This window comes from Saimiri boliviensis, chromosome 5 (genome assembly GCF_048565385.1).
Source record: "Saimiri boliviensis isolate mSaiBol1 chromosome 5, mSaiBol1.pri, whole genome shotgun sequence".
Taxonomy (NCBI): domain Eukaryota; kingdom Metazoa; phylum Chordata; class Mammalia; order Primates; family Cebidae; genus Saimiri; species Saimiri boliviensis.
The window spans coordinates 15,835,442-15,854,934 of NC_133453.1; the positions used below are offsets into that span (position 1 = coordinate 15,835,442).

At 38.1% G+C, this 19,493-nt stretch overlaps 1 protein-coding gene and 1 long non-coding RNA gene across 6 annotated transcripts in view; one reads left to right on the forward strand and one right to left on the reverse strand.

Moving 5' to 3' along the window:
- The window catches only part of NYAP2 (neuronal tyrosine-phosphorylated phosphoinositide-3-kinase adaptor 2), a 303,720-nt gene that overhangs the window by 198,455 nt on the left and 85,772 nt on the right, over window positions 1–19,493 (reverse strand). The gene's annotated exons all lie outside the window — the stretch shown is intronic.
- LOC141584534 (uncharacterized) overlaps window positions 3,464–19,493 on the forward strand; it is a 42,034-nt gene continuing 26,004 nt past the window's right edge. For all 3 annotated transcript variants that reach the window (XR_012517604.1, XR_012517602.1, XR_012517603.1), the window contains exons 1-2: window positions 3,464–3,713; window positions 11,632–11,702. This is a non-coding gene — a long non-coding RNA (uncharacterized LOC141584534). The remainder of the gene's footprint in view (window positions 3,714–11,631; window positions 11,703–19,493) is intronic.

The following is a 19,493-nucleotide window of genomic DNA, read 5'->3' on the forward strand; positions in this document are numbered from 1 at the left end:
CACATTCACTTACCCCCAGATTCATAAGAGTGGGCATTCTGTCTCCTTGCTCATCACTCTAGTCACTAGCCCGTATTTGTTGAACAAAGGAAAAATGAATAAAGGAAATAAGTCCACTTTGGAGATAGCCTAATAGAAGGATTAGTTAGAAAATTTCACTTTTGCTTCCCAGGGATGCATTCTCCCTTATCTTTGCATTGGAAGTTTTTGTAGGGATGCTTTTTTTCCCCCCTCTCTCTTTCAGTCCAGCATATTGCTCAATCTCAGCTAAAAAATTGCTACGTCCTCCTGGCCATCGTGACTATTTTAGGAACTGGCAAAAGTGGTCCAATCAGAGTGAACCCAGAGCAGGCATGAAGCTGCACTGGCTAGAAGTCTGCACCTGCTTCATTCTTCTTCCCATTGTGAAGGAAGATAAGTGGGACCAGGTCTCCAGGCATTGACGAAGACCTGGCTATAGTTATGTCTGCAGCTAGAATAACCCCAGAACTGCTCAGGTATGTCAACTACTAAATTCCATTTTGTTGAAGACAACTATATTTGGGTTTCCTGACAACTGTATTAGGAAAAGTCCTAAATGCACCAGCATAATAAATCGTAGACAGTAGTTACTAAATAAAAGCAATTGGCTAACTTTCATTGGAAAATGCAGCTGGTGGCAGGGACAGACTGAGGATGTTACAACACAGGAAACAAATGCATTCCACTTCTTTATTATTTGAGAAAAATCCTTTTTAGCACTATGACTAAAAATAATTAATCGTTTTATATGTTTGCCCCATATATAGTTTTTAAATCAGGCAGTATATTTTGATATGAAAACTTGGCTTCAGTAAAATTAAACTGTGTTCATATTTTCTTCCAAATTGTTCACTCTTCATTACCCTTAATGTCTTCCCTGAGCCATACTTGCTCATTCAAAACCATAATTTGTGGATTTCTTGCATTAGGCTCAAACACTCATTTTCACCACTTCATATCCTCAATGATATCTATTTTCTACTTTTATGCACCTAATATTTTAACTCTCCTCATTTTTTTCAGACATTAATTTCCTGTGTCTGGCTGTTTATTGACACTTCTTGGATATGAAGGTCAAGTGTTAAAAATGGGATTTTTACGCATCTTTTTATTAACTGCTGTGATGAACTGTTATAGAAAAACAAAATAAAATGGCAAGCAAGCAAGCAAACAAACAAACAAAAACTGTTTCGAAGAGAAAAGACTTAATTTCTGTTAGTTCCAGATATTATACTTTAAAATAATATTCTTATTTATTGATTTATTCAAGACAGAGTCTTGCTCTGTCCCCAGGCTGGAATGAAGCAGCACCATCTTGGCTCACTACCACCTCCCATGTTCAACCTCCCAGGTTCAAGCAATTCTCCTCCCTCAGCCTCCTGAGTAGCTGAGATTACAGACACAAGGTACCATGCCTAGCTAATTTTTGTATTTTTAGTAGAGACGGGGTTTCACCAAGTTAGCCAGGCTGGTCTCAAACTCCTGACCTTGTGGTTCGCCTGCCTCAGCCTCCCAAAGTGCTGGGATTACAGGCATAAACTACCGCACCTGGCCTAAAATGGTATATTTTAAACATCAGGCATTTTCTTTCTCCTTGGTAGAAGATTTCACCTCTGCCAACATTCAATATCTTAGAATTTGAGATATGTAACTAAACAACTTATTTACTAGCTACCTAATTACGTATAGGTAGGAGACATATACTTTATCAACTCCAATTACGCTTATCTTTATAATGGAAGGAACACTTTCCAGGGTTATTATAATGTAAAATGAGGTAAAACATTTGAAAATAACGTAGCAAGGTGGCTGATACAAGTGTAGGTACTACAGACTGAGTGTTTATTCTCCCGGCTCCCCCACATCAAATTCATGGGTTGAAACTGAATCCCCAGTGTGATGGTATTTGCAGATGGAGACTTTGGAAGGTTAAGTCTTGGGGGCAAAACCCCTTTGAATGAAATTAGGGCCCTCAATAAAGAAACCCCAGAGAGGTCTCTCACCCCTTCTATGATGTGAGGACACAGAGAGAAAACGATTGTCAAAGAACCAGGAAGGAGGACCTCACCAGACACTGAATCTGCCATCTGCTTAATCTTGGACTTTTCAGCTTCCGGAACTGTGTGAAATAAATGTCTGTGGTATTTACCACGGAAGCCTGAGTGTACCATGACAAGAGACTGGACAAATATTAATTTACCTCCCCTTCCTTCCTGATTTATCTAACTCTGTATCAATTTTTATCTTTCTGTTCCCAGTCATCAAATAGGCATTTTTAATGTTTACACCCTAGAGCACCGTGAAAGAAAACATACTCTAATCATATAAACACATTTTGCTTATTTTTGTAAGTGGGTTTCGACAGTATTGTCATGCGATATAGTTCCAAATCCAGATAGTAAATTAAAAAATCAAGGAAAAAGCCATAATTATCAGCTGGACATAATTATAGAGTTGGGCAAATCTATTGAATGGATTTTATGCTCATCTCCTTCAGACACAATGATAATTTAAGATTTTTTATGAATTTTAGAGCCTAGAGTAATCATGCCTAGCGAGTTATGCTTGAAAAATAAGCACACAACTTATTTATCACAAAGCACTATCATCAAGAGTTTGAGGTTAGTATTGCCGCCCTTTAATGTGATGCTTAGTTATAATAAAGTAAAGAGGTTACAGTGGGAAGTAGAGAATTTTTTTTAACCTCTAGCAAAGTTCCTTTTCTTCATTTCTGAGTTTCTAAAGAGGCAAGACAGAAGTATAAGGCTTATGAAAGCCAGAACAAATTTTATGGAACATCTTTAAGAGACTTATTTTTACTTAAAACATGACAAGTGCTTTTAAGATTAACATATGTTATTATCTATGGTACTTTAGAATCTAAAATTAAAACATTCTTCATTTCTATACATAAGATTCTTCTACTCCTTGAAGTGTCATGGCTTAAAGAAGAGAGGGTATATGGAAAATAAATCATAATATTCAGTTTGAGCTTAGAATACAGTTTACAGAAGTTCACATCGTGGGAGATCTTTTCCAAAAATTCAACCAGAGGAGGAGAGTTCTGGAAAAGATATTTTATTTGTGTCTTCAAAACTGACATAAGCTTCGAATATGGTTTGAGAACATGCCAAGTTTTTAGAAATGAGTTTAGCTAACCATATGTGGCTCATTTTTTTCAACCTAGAAGCAGAAACTAGAAATATAGAATGATAACATATAATGGCCTTGAACTTCCTGAGCAGAAGGCATTAACTTAATGCCAGTTTAAAGTATAATAACTGGTTTTGCTTTCTAAAGGTATAATTTTTACTTTTATACACAGAGCGGAGTGGTCAGAGTCCTCCGAAAAATCACAGACTGTTGAACCCCTGTGATTTCAGCGCCATGTGGTCAGATGTTCTCTCAGAGGAAGTGCAAGGCAGATGTCATGGAAGAACAAGTCCTGGGGCCCAACAACGACGGAAGGGCTGGGAAGTCCCCTGGAAGGAAGTGGCTTTTCAGCTGATGCAGATCATGAGTAAGACTTCATCAGATGAAGAGAGAAGTGAAGGAGAAGAGGATTTGTGAGCCAGCAGTGGGGATCTAGAGAAATTGAAAAATTATGGGTATACTTAGGCAGAACTTAATTGAGCCTTGTTTGTCTTCTATTTCCAATGGCTGGAACAGTGTTTGGCCCAAAGGAGTAACCAGTAAGTATTAATTAAATAAATGAATGTACACATATATGTTTGGGAATTGTTCAAAAATAATTCACAGATTTCTTAAGCGACAGAATGGATGATACTATTATTTAATGACATTCTTCTCTACTTCCTTCTTCAGTGGCCATTTTCTGAATTTATGATAAAGGAGAAAGGTTAAATCTGTGACTACTCATACACTTTAATTTTTGTTTCTTATAAGAACCAGGAATTTGAATGCAGAGATCAGCTTAATCCCTTTCTCTCCATCTCTACTGCTCTGCTTGGGTTTAGGTGCTCATCACTTCTTGGCTAAATTAGTGCAATTGCCTCTTAGCTGATCTTTCTCTACAGTGCTGCCAGATTTATCCTTCTAAATGCAGATTTGCTCATGTCACTCTCTAAATTAAAACCCTTTGATAGCTCTTCCATTTCCTTGGACTAAAAATCCAAACTTATAACTTATACCTATGGTCTTTTAAGGTCTGGATTCTATGCCAAGTCTCGTCTGCAACATGCTCCTTTCTTGACCTCAAGAATTCTCTAACGGAACATGCTCCTGCCTTAACATTGTCATAGGACTCTATGCTCCTCCATATGATAGCACCTTCTTTATCACACCCTTCAGGTGTCTTCTGTGAGTTGATTTCCTCCACTGGTCTGCAAGCTCCTTGAGAATACAGACCTTGAAGTGTTTGTAGCAAGTGGGAAAGTGGGTAAGGATAATGGAAGAGAGAGAAAGATGTGACCAATTAAAAACCACTAGGTAGTTTCAGAAACTTTTTTTAAAAATTATTTTGGGACAGGCATTTTCAAACTATCATTGGAAAGAAAAACTACAATGGTACTCTGAGGCTTAGGTATGATTAGCAGATAATTGCTTTCACTGTTGAAACAAAAAAATTATATGATGAAATGCTGTTTTCAGATACCCCAGTGGCTGATATCTTTCTGTCATATGGTTTTATACATTATTTACATGCCTGAGATAACACAGTCAAAGCCTCTAAATTAATCTTTATTTAACAAATTCCTGGTTTAGATACCATTCTCCTTCAACTTTTTAAACATCTTGATTGACAGCAATGGCATTTTGAATTCCAGAGTCAAGAGGCTACTCTCTGGTTTGTCTATATACACGATCTGGAGACTAGACTGTATGCTTATGAGATCAGTAATGTTTACTCTCAAATCTGAAGGCAGTTTGAAGATGGACCTAGAGGGAGAACACAACGTTCCTATTAGTGATAACTGTAAAGTAATGCCCTGAATTTGAGAAAGAGCCGAACAACCCAAAGAAGTGGCAGATGCCATATTCTTCAGTACAATTTCAGTATGTTTTCTTTTCTGAAATGTTTCCTATCAGTAATAAGGCAACTGGTTACTTTCCCAGCCCAGACCATCATCCATGACACAGTATTAGATACTGACACCACCATTGAATGCTTCCTTTATTACTATTGTTTTACTGTGCAAAACTACCAAAATAGGTACCCCATTTTGCAAAATCAGTACTCTCCATAATATTGGAAGAAAGGGATTGGGACGACCCCAAACTATTTTTGGCATGAAATTTCACAGCAGAAAAAGGAATTTTCTTGAAACCAGTAGCTCCCAAGTATATTGTCTTCTATTCATTGACCTTCTAGCAGAGAGATGGTATGATTTGTCAAACAAAGTCAGAAGATTGGGATAAAAAAGCTTTCATGTCAGATCTGTCTTAAACTTACAGCATTCACTTTCCCAAACATTTGTAATATATGCTTCTTCTGATAATAATATCTTAAGATTTGATGAAATAATGCTCTAAATTTCTTGAACAAAACGAGACCTCAAATATTTTATAGAAAGTACCTGGAAACTGAAAATATTTGTGCACAGTGAAATGCTTCTTGCAAAATATTCTGCTGAGGTCTCAAGTATTTTGCAATTTAAAACAGAGTCATGGAGATGACAGGGAAAAACACACCTCACAAAGATCAGGAAATCCTAACCATGCATTTACAGAATCATTGTGAAAAATAAACTATCAAGGAAGAAAAATAAACCACTGTTTCATCTTCCATATCAATCCAAAAATAATTCAATGTAGGGTTGACCCTCTTAAGAATTAAGATAATTCTGCAGTTACACGTGGTACACACCTTATAATGACCAAAAGCTTTAGAAAACCTTATTGGTGTTTTGTTTTGTTTTGATTTGATTTTTGAGGAGTCTCGCTCTGTTGCCAGGCTGGAGTGCAGTGGCGTGATCTCGACTCACTGCAACCTCCACATCCCAGGTTTAAGCAATACTCCTGCCTCAGCCTCCCAAGTAGCTGGAAATTAAAGGTGTGTGCCACCACACCCAGCTAATTTTTGTATTTTTAGTAAACATGAGGTTTCACCATGTTGTCTAGGATGGTCTAGATCTTCTGACCTCGTGATCCACTCACCTCGGCCTCCCAAAGTACTGGGGTTACAGGCATGAGCCACCACGCCTGGCCAAACCTGTTTTGACAAATCTGAGCCTAGTCCGTCAGGATAATTCCTCAAGGTCTATTTCACTAAAAAGATTGTTGCCTTCTAATGAGAGGTCCCTGGGTCTTTCTCCTCTCCATCTTTTAACTTCTCTACATCATTACTACATTTTTTTCCTCTGGTATGCTGACTCAATCTCTCTTAATAATTTTTCCACATATATTATACTTTCGCTTTACTCCCCTTGGTATATTCTTCATTGCTTATTCTCATCAGCAATCCTAAACATTTCAGACTCCCCCTTTTCTAAGAATACTTTCCTCAAACATCATGAGCTCTTGCTTCGTCGCTTGTATTCTTTCTCTATTTCTCTCTCTCTCTCCCTTTCTCCTTCCCTTCTGCTCTTTTTTCTTTTCTTCTCACTTGTTCATTTGTTAAGTGATTCATTCATCTTTAATTTGCAAACATCTATTGACCATCTCTTTTGTGCCCAACACATTGTTAGCTGCCAGTAATGCACCTTTGAACAAGATGGCAAAGCCTCAAAAGGGGGTCCCACCTTCTTATCACTGTTCTTAAGTCACATTATTTGTGTATCTGTTGTACTCTGGCTTCTACCATCAAAGAGTCTACTGAAATGGTTTCCTTAAAAGTCATCTTTTCCTTGCTAATGCTATATACTAGAAAGTTTTTTTTGTCTCTAGATTCTTCTCAATACTTTCAGAGCCATTTTATTTCTTCTAGACCACAGCTTATTTCTGGAATGTCCCATTTCTTTGGCTTCATGAATACTGTCTTCTCCTGCTTTTGTCGCTTTCCAATTTTTCCTGCTTGGTATTTGCATTGAATTCTCTTCTTGTCCCTCTTGCTTCAGTGTAGGCCAAAGTTCCGTGTCCCCTTTTCTCATTTCTCTATGCTTGTCTTTGGCAAACATCAATTATTAAGACTTCAATGGTATCCGGTCCATGTGATTTTCAAATCTAGTATTCCATGGTTACCTGCATTCTGAGACATCTATTTGCCCTCCCAATAAAATACTGCATGTTTCCAAATGGGTGTTCCTTTGATGCCTGAGATTAGCATGTTCCAAACCAATGTTATTGCCATCTCCCTTTTTCCTCTGTTGAAACTTTGTCTTCAAAGCATCATTCTCTCGGTCACAGAGACCAAGCACTTTCAAGAAATTTGACACATATATACCTCCTATATATACACACAGTCAAACATACAAAAAAATGATTCCTCTTCTACCTGGATTTCACATTTATTCCCTATTTTCCAGACCATCTACAAGGCTTTTTATGAACTTTTGGTCCCAGCTACTAAATGATTTTCTTACTTGGATTATTTGTCTCAGTTTCCCCAGCCATAATGCATTCATTGACCTAACAAAAGCCCTAAAAAAGAAATGGGATCACATCAATCCTTCTCATTAAAGTCTTCAGGATTACCCAAAATAGAGTCGAGTTTCTCTGTAAGGAATATAAACATTGCTTAATCTGGCCCAGCCTTCTTTCTTATGTTGTCATATTATCCACTCACGTAATTCTTCTTCACTCCACTCCCCTGGGGTTTTTTCCCCCTTCAAATTACATCTCCATTTGAAAAAAAAAAAAAATCTCGAGTTATTTAGGGCCTAAACCAATGTCAACTCTTTCTTGAAGCTTTCATCAATACCCTCTCTCTTCTTTAGTGAACTGCCTTTATATATTGTCACTATTTGCCTTATATTATAGCTACTATATACAGTCTTGAAATTGTATAATTTTTGAAGATAAAGACCAAAATTTGCATGTTCCTTTATCTCCCATGGCGTCTAGTATACTTCTTTGAGTGTAAAAAGTAGCCTGTAAATATTTATGGATTTAAATTAAATTTAGACCTACATTAAAAGGAATATGTAGTTGATTATATTATTTCCAGGCATATATGAAATTAAAGAGTTATCAAAATTTTGCTTCAATAGAATAAATCTAGAAGACCAAAAGCTTTTTAAGATAGAGACTTGGTTCTAAAGGAAGTGAATAGATAAAGTGAAATACAGGTAATAATTTATATCATCCAGAAATTCCCAACTTCTAAAGGGAACTGAGCTCAGTATTGCTAATTGAATAGTCAAGCCACACATTTTCCAGGAAGTGAGAAAATTCTATCATCTGTGTGTCTATAGAAAAGGACACTATAAATCACATACATACACATGCATTGTTTCCAGCCCAGTTAGAAAATTTCATTTCTAACACTGCTCCTAAATCATTGTGTGACCACTAGGCAATTCATTTCCAAATGGATTCATTCATTTATCAAATGAGGTAGTAATATCTTACCCAATGATCCCTCAGAATATTTATGGGATTAAAATGCAAATATAAATCCAGGTCAGGTTTTATTCATGAAGTGTTTTTCCTATTTAATAACAAAAAGCATTTTACAAATATTTCTACTGAACACACTACTTTGGCAAACCGATAGAGCCGAGAAGCATCCTCTCTGGCATTTTTGAAGTCCATTAATAACGTCATGTCTAGAGTTCTAAAAACCCAGCTTCTAGCCCTCATCCATGTAATCAGAGTGACATGTAAATGTGAATCACTAGAGACACTACTTAAGAGCCAAATACTTATGTGTGGATGCATTAGTTACTCTAAATGGAGGGGCCAGTGTTCTGTCTCTACGCCCAACAGGTTGCAGATCTGCTTAATGTACCCAAATGTAATAATATGATAGATTGAAATATAGATGGCAAGATTGCCTATGCAGAGGCCAGGAGCCTGACTCTCTGTTTTTCTAGAATAGCTTTCCGGGAACAATGCACTTTCCCTGATTGGTTTTCTTCAGACGAAATAATTGAATCTAATGCTCTGTGTCAGTGAAAGCACTTGGATTATCTGCTTTATGCTGTAGCCCTAAGGGGAGTCAGGGTCCAGTGTTAAATTTTGCCTTTGACGAAACCTCATCTTCTTCTACACATCTTTATTCATAACAAATTAAAAGTTATTATCACAACATATTAGCAATAGTTTTAATGCTCACAGTGCATCTAAAAATTAAAAAAATAATAATAATTTCTCTATTATAATAGAGACAATATCTTAGTTGGCCTCTTATACTATTTATCATCTATTATTTGTTGCATACAACAGCACGATAAGCCAGTGCTGTGTGCTATAAAGTTATACACTCCTCAGGGTTTACAGTTTAACTGAGAGCATATTTAAATTTAAGATCTACCTATTAAAATAAAACCTTCTTGTATACATGGAAAGGAACCAGGGAAATATGACTCCATGGCTTCCTTATTGAAAAGAGAGTTTCTTATTTACTGAAGCCTGGTTCAACTTAAGGAGGACAATTAACTTAATGATTCTTTGGCAAAGGTTTTCTATGGGGCTTTATTGTTTTTGTTTTTGTTTTTTCCATTTATAACTCATTTGTGGCCATCTGTTTCAATTTTTTCTTAAAGAGTTTGCAAACCTTGGAAAATACAGAATTTGGATCAGGGTAGGAATCACCAAAAGATATTTTCATTGCAACCCATTTAGTTTAAAAAAAGGAGGATAAAAAAATGTAAGTTGTAGGCTAATTCAGGAATGCATGAGACGCAGTGTTAAATATACACACATTCCCTGGCCACACATTTTCTTGAAATCTTCTCCCCAAAGATATTATATCTTTTTTCTTCCTATCTTAGCCACCACACTCAGGGCCACAACCTGGACCTTTTGATTATCAATAACCTCAGCCTCTCCATAACCTCAATTTTAAGCATCTGTATCTTTGACTACCAACACCTGCCTTTTCAGTCTCCTTCCTCTGTGTGCTCAACCTCAGCTCTCCTTTGACCCCCTTTTGGGACTTTCTGTACCTTGGTCTTGCAACTTTTTCTGTGTTTCTCACTTGCTACAAATCCTGTCTTTCTAAATGCAGCTTAAATGTTATGATCAATCATTTCTATCATTCCTTGGTATATACCTTCAACATGCTTATCGTTGTGTTGCAGTGGTAATGTGATGAGCACAGGTGTGTCAAATGCTGAGGTCCAGATCAGTTCATTCAGGTTCACAGCAGGTGGGGCTGTCATCATTTGCAAGGACGCCCTCAGCAGCAAACCAGATTTGGACTGCAGTCTCCTCATCTATCTTCCATAGCATTACTAGGTCAGTCTACCAAAGATATGCTTGAAGGGAACATTCCTTTGCTCAAATTCTTGCAACGTCATTTGATTTTAAAATATTACATAATGTGGCAACACTGCACATAATCTTATTTTTTGCTACAAAAATCACCAATATCTACTCTTTGCTAATGGCCCCATAAAATTCCAAAAATCTGATTAGTTTATTGGTTAATTAATTAAACCCATAACTACTGAAGGCCTATCTGTGCTAGATAGTGTGGTAACCTCTAGTCATTCAACAAAAAACAAAGTATCTCTCCCCGCAAACACAGAGATGAGGGATAGAGCCAGGTGATTAAGATTGATGCTACAAAGAAAAGAGAGTGATGTGAAAGAGAAAAATAGGGAGGACCTCCTTTAGATGAGAAGGGGATGAGCAAATAGTTCATTCTTCTGATAGAAGATATTCTTTTCATTTCTTTAAAACTTGCCTTATAAGATCCAGAGTCAATTCATCCTCCAGTAGAGTTCAATCCATTCCCATTGGCGACTATTCTCTAAACTTCTCTATTTTCTAACCCCTGAGAAGTATAAATAGAATAGATTTTCCCCAAATTAACTTTGTAATATTACGTTTTCTTTTTAAATAAAGTAAAAGTCTTGGGGTAGAAAGGGAATCAATGCCGTTTCTTATGCTCAGGTTTAACCTGTATAGCTCTCAACATAGTTCTCAGCATCTACAAGACTATTTTAGTAGAATAATTGACCTACTAATATTTCCTTGTAAATTATTAAAATAAGTACACATGTAAACTTTATGCAATCAAGTTATGCGAGCACATTGAATTCAGCATACTAAGCAAATAAAAGTGTTTTGAATATCTTTTTGCCAAAGTCAAAGTATTTGCATAAAGTTCATGCATTACTGGTTTTTACATATACTAGGATAAGAAATGCAGACATAAGCTCTATAGTTTTCTCATATCTTACATTGAACATTCTTGTGAAATCCAAGCAAACAAATCTTCCCACGAGAATAGAAGTGAAAATGCAGCTGTATTGTGTACACAAGTTGTGAGCAGCCACCAACCTATTCTACCTTTTTCTTATTCCATCTCCACTGTAATCCCCAAAGCATCATTAACAGTAAGAGTAAATAGCCTTTCCATACAAAATACCACCAAGTTTAGAAAAACTATAAAAATAGCAAACCATACCTTGAGATGACAAAAGCATATGGAAGTTCTATAAGCAAATTATTTTCTTCAAACCTGCCTCATACTCTCTAGGACCTGATTTTCTGGGAGGAATGAAATTGTATATCTTTATACTTGGTATCTTCTTTTAACAGCCAGGAGACAGGTTCTGGAGCAGAAATGAATGCCAAATGAGGATGAGAAGCTGAATCTAGCAGAACTGGAGGTAAAACATTAGTGATTGGACCTGTATAGTGAATGGGACTGGATGTGACTAAATACACATGGCAACTGATTCATTTTTGCCTTATTAAGTCATGTTCAAAGTCAAGCAAAGTAATACTTCCCATTTCCCTTCAGAAATATTCAAGGCTCTTCACAGTAAATCAGGTGACAGAAGACTTGATTCACATCCAGTTTTGTAGGGAAACAGAGTCATTGAGTAATTTGTCTAGCTCAGTGAAGGACAGTGATCTATATGTCACATTAGGGGAACTGCCAGTGTTCCCACCAACTTGGATTAATAAAATATTTTTCTTCATAAGAGCTCTTAATGCTGTCATACATTTTATGTGATGTGTTGCTACGGACATATTCCCATTTCAGAAAATAACTAAGTGTAAAGAGGGTGAAACTAGAGAGAAGAGTGTAGCACTGGAGGTGAGATCACAGAGGTAATTGGAAATCTCATGGTCATTGACTTGACCCATGGTCACTGCAAGAAGCTTCTGGGGAGATTTTTAGTTGTGTACTGAGGTTGGATTACAATGGCTTGTCAGAGCTGCCTGTGCATGTCTTCCTAACTCTGACGTGACTTCACGTAGGTAGCTTAAAATCAACCACTGTGAAATATTTCCACCATGGAAATCAACAAATGCCACTAATCAAGTCTTTTCCTTCTCCCCTGTAAAGGTCATGGTTAAACTTTTCATTCATTTGGAATAAAATAGCGACATGGTGTGAACTACATTTCAAGTTAATAACAGGAATGGGAAGTGAGATCAGACACTGAGACCTCAATTAGGAAGCAATTGCACAAATGCACGAAGTCAGGTGAGAGCCACCAGTGACTCAGACCAAAGCAGTAGTGGTGGAGACACTGAGTTTCCTTGTAAATCTCCAGTCAGAGAAAAACAACCCTACCAGTTGTTTTGAGAAAATATAGAAATCCACACATTTCTATAAAATCTTCCATTTTTCCTGTTGGCCACACTGTACATGTCAGATAAACATGATCAAAGAAAGTTCTGCTTCATGACCCTATATCAGCCATGCTTCTTGCTGAGGCAGTAAATGGTGACATCACTATTCACTAATGCAGGCTTTGGGAATGCATTTTAAACAGAATTAAAAAACAAAACAAAACAAAACAAAAAAAACATAAAAGTTGTTATAGGCCAGGTGTGGTAGCTCACACTTATAATCCTAGCATTTTTGGAGGCTGAGGTAGGCAGATCTCAAGCTCAGAAGTTTGAGGCCAGCCTAGACAACATGACGAGACCCTTGTCTTTGCAAAAAATACAAAAATTAGGTAGGTGGTGTGGCATACGCCTGCAGTCCCAGCTATTTGTTGGGGCTGTGGCAGGAGGATCCTTGAAACCAGGAAGTAAGGCTGCAGTGAGCTGAGATGGTACTCCTGCACTCCAACCTGGATGACACACAAAAAAAGTAGCTATAAAAGATGTTATGTCAGCAGAGCCCACTTTACTCTGTGCTAAACAGACTGTGAGAGGATACATTGATATAGTTTGAATTTCCCTTCTAAATCTCATGTTGAGATGTAATTTCCAGTGTTCAATGTGGGGTCTCATAGGAGGTATTTGGATCCTAGAGGCAGATCCCTCATGGCTTGGTCCTGCCCTCATAGTAAATGACTTCTTAAGAGATCTGGTTATTTAAAAGTATGTGGCTTCCTCCCCTTCTCCCTCTCTTGCTCTCTCTCTCACCATGTGATATTTTTGCCACTATTTTGCTTTCCACCATGAGTAAAAGCTGCCTGAGTCCTTCCAGAAGCCAAGCAGATGCCAGGGCCATACTTGTACCACCTGCAGAACTGTGAGCCAATTAACCTTCTTTTCTTTATAAATTATGCAACCTCAGGTATTTCTTTATATCAATGCAAGAATAGAGTAACATAAACATTATGGAAATAACACCTAAATTATCAGAGCCCTTTACAGTTAAACCAACTAAATTTCTTACTTATGTTCCAAGTTTATTACCATGTTCCTGTTTTGCAAATGGAAAGATGAATTGCCAGGAGCTTAACTAACTAGTCTAAATTCTCACAGGTTAGAACTGAGTTGGTTTTGAAGAAACCCTCCTATCCCCAGAGTCGTGCAGTTTTAGGACAAGACACAAGGGAATTCTTTAAAAGAAAAAAAAAATATTGTAAGTGAAGAGTCTTAGAATGTAAAGATACTTCTTGACAAGATGGCTTGGTTAGAACAGTGTTGTCTCTGAGGGTTCTGACACAGATGCTTTTCACAATCCACAGCAAAGGAACAGTCATCAAGACCCATAGGCATTTGCTCTTCCAATCACACACCAGCCCCATGGGCTATGGTGAAGCCAGCATGTGAAAGAGCACATGGATCATCTTCTGGTTTTAACCTCTCAAGTTCAGGTCTCTGCCCTTGACCTGTTCTACCCAGGCCATGGACTCAGACCACACCCCTAGGTCATACCACCACCTCCTCCTCTATACCTGTTCATCATCTCCCGGTTTCTTAGCCAGATAGAGTATAGGTTTTAAGTCTTTCACTCCTGGAGAATGTGCAGCCAATGCATAATGAAAATAAACTACATTGAATGATTAAACCACAAGCTTTTACAGCCTGGAGAATCTTATTGCTTTATGAAGTATCATATAATCAATGACTTTTGTAGAGAGGGCGAACTTTTTCGAGATCATATCCAATCTGGAAAAGTCTCCTGCCAAAAGTCAAGGCTGTAAGCATCTCTCATGACTTGAAATGTCACTAACTGCAGAGTAAAGACCCCCAGTCCAGCCCACTAGAGAGAAGCCATCTGTGGCATACAGTTTTGCAACATACGTATTGGAGGAGGGGAAACAGTACCAAGTTCTTTCCAAAGACAAACCATTGTAATAAAAACCGTAGTTATATTTGATGAAGACTGTATATTTAAATCTAGACTTCAAGAAACTGATGAGAAATTGCAAATTCACAGACACTTAAATTCTCTAATTTAGAATCGATAATAAAAGAAAAAAATTAAGATAGGCAGGGTGAGATGATAGTATTCAACACAAAATATGATTTGTGAATAATAAAATGTAGTAGGACCCAGAAGCCTAATATAGGTTTGACAAGTAGTGGGACACTTTCTCAAACCTCAACCAGGCTAAGGAATTCACTAACTCCTTAAAAAGAAAGTTGTTCAAAATTTTGTTCCTGCATTGTTTTTCATATAATGTAACATTTATTGCTCATGTAATTAAGCAAAACATAATAAACTATGGGCAATTCCTCTAGTTTATTTTGTTTTTCCTATAGTTTACACATTATTTTTCATATAATGTATCATTTACTGCTCATGTAATTAAGGTAAATGTAATGTAAGAATTAATTTTTTTTTTTTTGCCTCTTTAAAGCCCTATGTCAAGATCTCTTCAGGCATCATTAGGAAGGGTTATTAGGCTGAATGGGATTCAGAGGACCCTAAGGCTTGTCTGTCTTGGTTCTCACTCTGTCTTAGCATCTAAAGCAGTGGTTAGAACATGAATACCTTCAGGAAATACTGGTTAAATAATGGAATAAATGAAAAACTCCATAGAAGCAGTCAAGAATGTAATGCTTCATCCGGGTGGGCAAAACTGAGAAGCAACGTCTTCTAAGAGCCATGAGTTGTGCAACTCAACACACAAATACTCGGCAGTATTCAGGTTGTGGAAACTAATAGCAAAGTTTAAGACAATATTTAGCAACTGTGCATTTGAGAAAAGACAAAGGCATACATAAGTGTTCATTTACACTGATTGTAATTTGTTTCATCCGGCTCCATGCCCTCTCAGGTTCCTCTCTGCATCAGCCCTGCAGATGCTCCCTTTTCGTTTTCTGGCTTGCTGATCCAGGATTTGGATTGCCTAATCGTCTCAAGCCACATCTCTTCCTCAGTCTCCTTATCATTTCCTTTACCCAGGAGGCCTTGCTGTAGAACAGTAGGTGTTACTTGTAAAATTTAATATAAAGAGAGTCAAGCAGTTACAATTATATCTGCAAGGAAAATGCCCAGTCTCTCTCAAAGCTGGTCTTTCCCTGTACTTACAAAATGCATTTTGTATTGATGCTCCACAGCATCCTTCATGAAGATGCCTTGAAATTTTTCCTAAAAGGATAATGATTATGGGTCTCATGTGTTGCTGCTAAGGGAATCAAACAAGAGTCTTTATGTTGTAAGTAATCAAAGCAATACCTTTGGGACAACATTGCATGTGGAATGGTATAGAACAGAACAGAATAGGATGGAAATTGAATCTCAGAGCTAGAAGCTGCCCAAATTCCCTAGAGTATTTAGTTCTGTGTTTCCTGAGTGCTCTGAAAAATTGAAGCTCCTCTAATCATCGAGATGTGACTTAAAGGAGATTCATAGTCAAATCATTTTTAAAAACCAAGTCAAAGACAGTCCAGGAGATCTCTTAACTGCTGGTTCCTTGGATGAACAATATAAGAATGCACATTGTGAACATCTAAGAACCTTTCACAGTTTGTATTGTTTCTCAAACTGCTTTTCCAGGAATCCCACAGAGCTATGAAAACCCTTTGGGGAATGAGCTTGTATTCAGCAGGTATCAAACTTGGCGATCCACACAGGGGAGCTTTAAAAAATGCTGGTGCTGGAATCCATCCCCACAGAGATCTATTATTTGATCTGGGTCAAGGTTCCAGTGTGCTAGTGTTTGTTTACACAGTTCTCAAGGGCCTTCTATTTGGCGGTTAGGGTTGAGAACCCTCGCGCTGTGAGTTTGACACCTATGTGTTCAGGATAAAGATACCCTGCTGGATTACACATCCACATCCTAGCCATATGACTCCAGATTACTGGAGAAACTTGAGGACTTCCGAATACGGCAAAAGCTCATACTTGTTTCCTCTCTAAAAGGGGAAATAAATTATTAGACTTTCAGTAAGAAAGGAAAACAGGAATCTATTGTCTTAATTTTATGATTAATTACCAGCTACAGGTGAATCTTAGAAAAAGGGGAGGCCAGGCGCGGTGGCTCACACCTGTAATTCCAGCACTTCGGGAGGCTGAGGTGGGCAGATCCCCTGAAGTCAGGAGTTCGAGACCAGCCTGGCCAATATGACAAAACCCCATCTCTACTAAAAATACAAAAAAATTAGCCAGACATGGTGACGGGTACCTGTAGTCCCAGCTACTCAGGAGGCTGAGGGAGGAGAATCACTTGAACCCAGGAGGTGGAGGTTGCAGTGAGCTGAGATCGTGCCACTGCACTCCAAACTGGGTGACAGAGCAAGACTCTGTCTCAACAAAAAAGAAAAAAAAGTAAAAATTTTTAAAAAAGAAAGAAAATGGGGAGCCTCTTATGTATGAGAAAACCTTTTACAAAAATAAAAGTTGATGCAGACTTTGGAGTAAAAATGCTGCTGAGTGGGCAAAACCTATTATTTCAGTTGAGCATTGATATCATCAGTCATGAAATCATTTTGCAGACAAAGTTGGAACGGTTCTTCTGCCTGGATTCTTAGAAAAGCTGTTCTGGTAAGCATTCATTTCCTTACCTGAGTGGCATACTTCCCTATTTACTATGCAGTTTTGAGAAAGTTTATTCTTTAAAGGAAGTCCCTATTTCAATAGTACTGATAACATCAAACTCACCAACTGTTGTAGAGGACTTTGTTTCATGACTTGGTTCTGTAGACTTTTCTGCGGAAACTGTCTAAAGTCTGCCCCAAAAGAGTATTTCTTAGAGGGGAACCAAAGGACCATCCACTTACTCAGAAAGCTTGGTAAATAAAAGGCCTTTCAAAGTCTGGGTGCGGTGACTCACATCTGGAATTCCAGCAATTTGGGAGGCCATGGTGGGCAGATCATTTGAGAATGGGAGTTTGAGACCAGCCTGGCCAACATGGCAAAACCCTGTCTCTACTAAAAATACAAAAATTAACTGGGCATGGTGGTGCATTCCTGTAATCTCAGCTACTTGGGAGGCTGAGGCATGAGACTTGCTTAAACCTGGGAGGCAGAGGTTGCGATGAGCCAAGATCATGCCACTGAACTCCAGCCTGGGTAATGGAGTAAGATTTTGTCTTGAAAAAAAAAAAGTAAAATAAAACAGATGAAATAAAGATTCTGCTATGTTTATGTGATTGGCATATAAAATGAGCAGTCTAATTTTTTTCTTGAGTTAAATAAACAAAATCTGTTTTATTTTATTTTTAAAGGTTAAGGATTATCATTCTTTTCCTGGCACTTATGACTTCATTAGACATAGGCTGCCAAGCATGTTTGTTCGCCTTCAAGCTCTGTGGGAGAATGATTAAGATTTTTCCCTGTCATTCCTTTTTTCTAAGCAGCAGCAGGATTACTCAAAGGCAATACATAAATTTTGATTTAGCCTGTATGATGATCAGCGGATAAGAGTTGGAAGAAACTTCCTAGGAGAACAAAGAGAACTTTGTGAATGCTGAGTCCAAATTCTCTTTTCTAGCCCCAAATGGGTCCTTTCCTTTCCTCTTAGAGCAAGCACCTTGAGAATGTCAGCTAAGCTTCAGCCAATGCCATGAACAATTGTGCCATCATACATAGAGAAAGCTAATAGAGGAATTGTTTGAAACCAATAAAACTCGGAACTGCCACCTATGCAACTGATACTCTGCATGTGGGTGCAGGTGCGGGATATCAGAGAGATGGATAAAAAAATCGTGTCTGCTAAACTATACCTAAATATCTATGAACAAACAACCCCAAAAATACTATGTCTATGTTGTGTGGATAAAGTTGGTCTAGCAAAGCTATTTTAAAATTCCTAAATAAAATCTATTAGGTTGAAAGTTGCCAAGTAGGAATCAGAATGGAGGCTCGAGGCTACAGCAGAGGTCAAGGGGAGCTGTGAGGGTCCATCATGGGCCTGAAGGCCAGTGTCGCTGAGAGATCCCATGTGCATCCACTGTCCAACTCCATTTACTTCCTGCCCAAATACTAGCTTGTGGCCAAGGCCAGGCCAGCATTTACTAACTTCTGGTGCAAAGCAGAGACTATGCCAATATTCTTCTTCCCAATGAAGGGGAAGTCCAGCCAGAGAGACCCCACTTATTCCCCAGACAGTGTCCAAGAGAATCTGAACTGGAGGAGATAGGAGCACCAAGCTGGCCTTAATTGCCAGACAGTAATAAGTGAATTTTGTCTACCTATATCTTCAAAAGTGCTAGTCACGTATTTCCCAAATCCAGTGGTGTTCTCCTGCACTATTGGCTAAAGTTCCTTTAACTGTAAGGCCCTTCCCATTTAAAATGTTTAAATGCAGGGAATTCTAAGGAATAGCTGGAACTCAGATCCGCAGGGAGGAGGAGTTAATGGCTGGTATCCGATAATTTCCCCAAAGGGGAGGACCCAGGAAGGTTGAACTGTGCAGGGAGAATATCCTATCAGAGCTTCAAAGAGAGCATGATCTCCAGCCAACTCACCTACAAAGTAGGCCCTGATGGATTTCTTATTCTGCATTGTAAAATAGCCACAATTGCTTTGAGTGAATACAATGAATTTAGATGAGCAATGCCCGGAAACAAACCCCGAGGTTATTTCAGAGGTTATTTATGAGACACAAATTTCTCGGTGGAGAAAATCAGTGGCATTTGGAAGCAGAGATCAAGTCTACCTAATACCATAATCCCAGCTCAGCAGCAGGCAAGGCTCAGTGCCTGCACCCGTCTGCTCCTCACACCAGGGCTGTTTGCACAGGCCTTCAGAGAATTCTCTGTAGCATCAAAGCTTGGAACATTTACCTCCTACAGAATCACTAATAGCTGGCAGT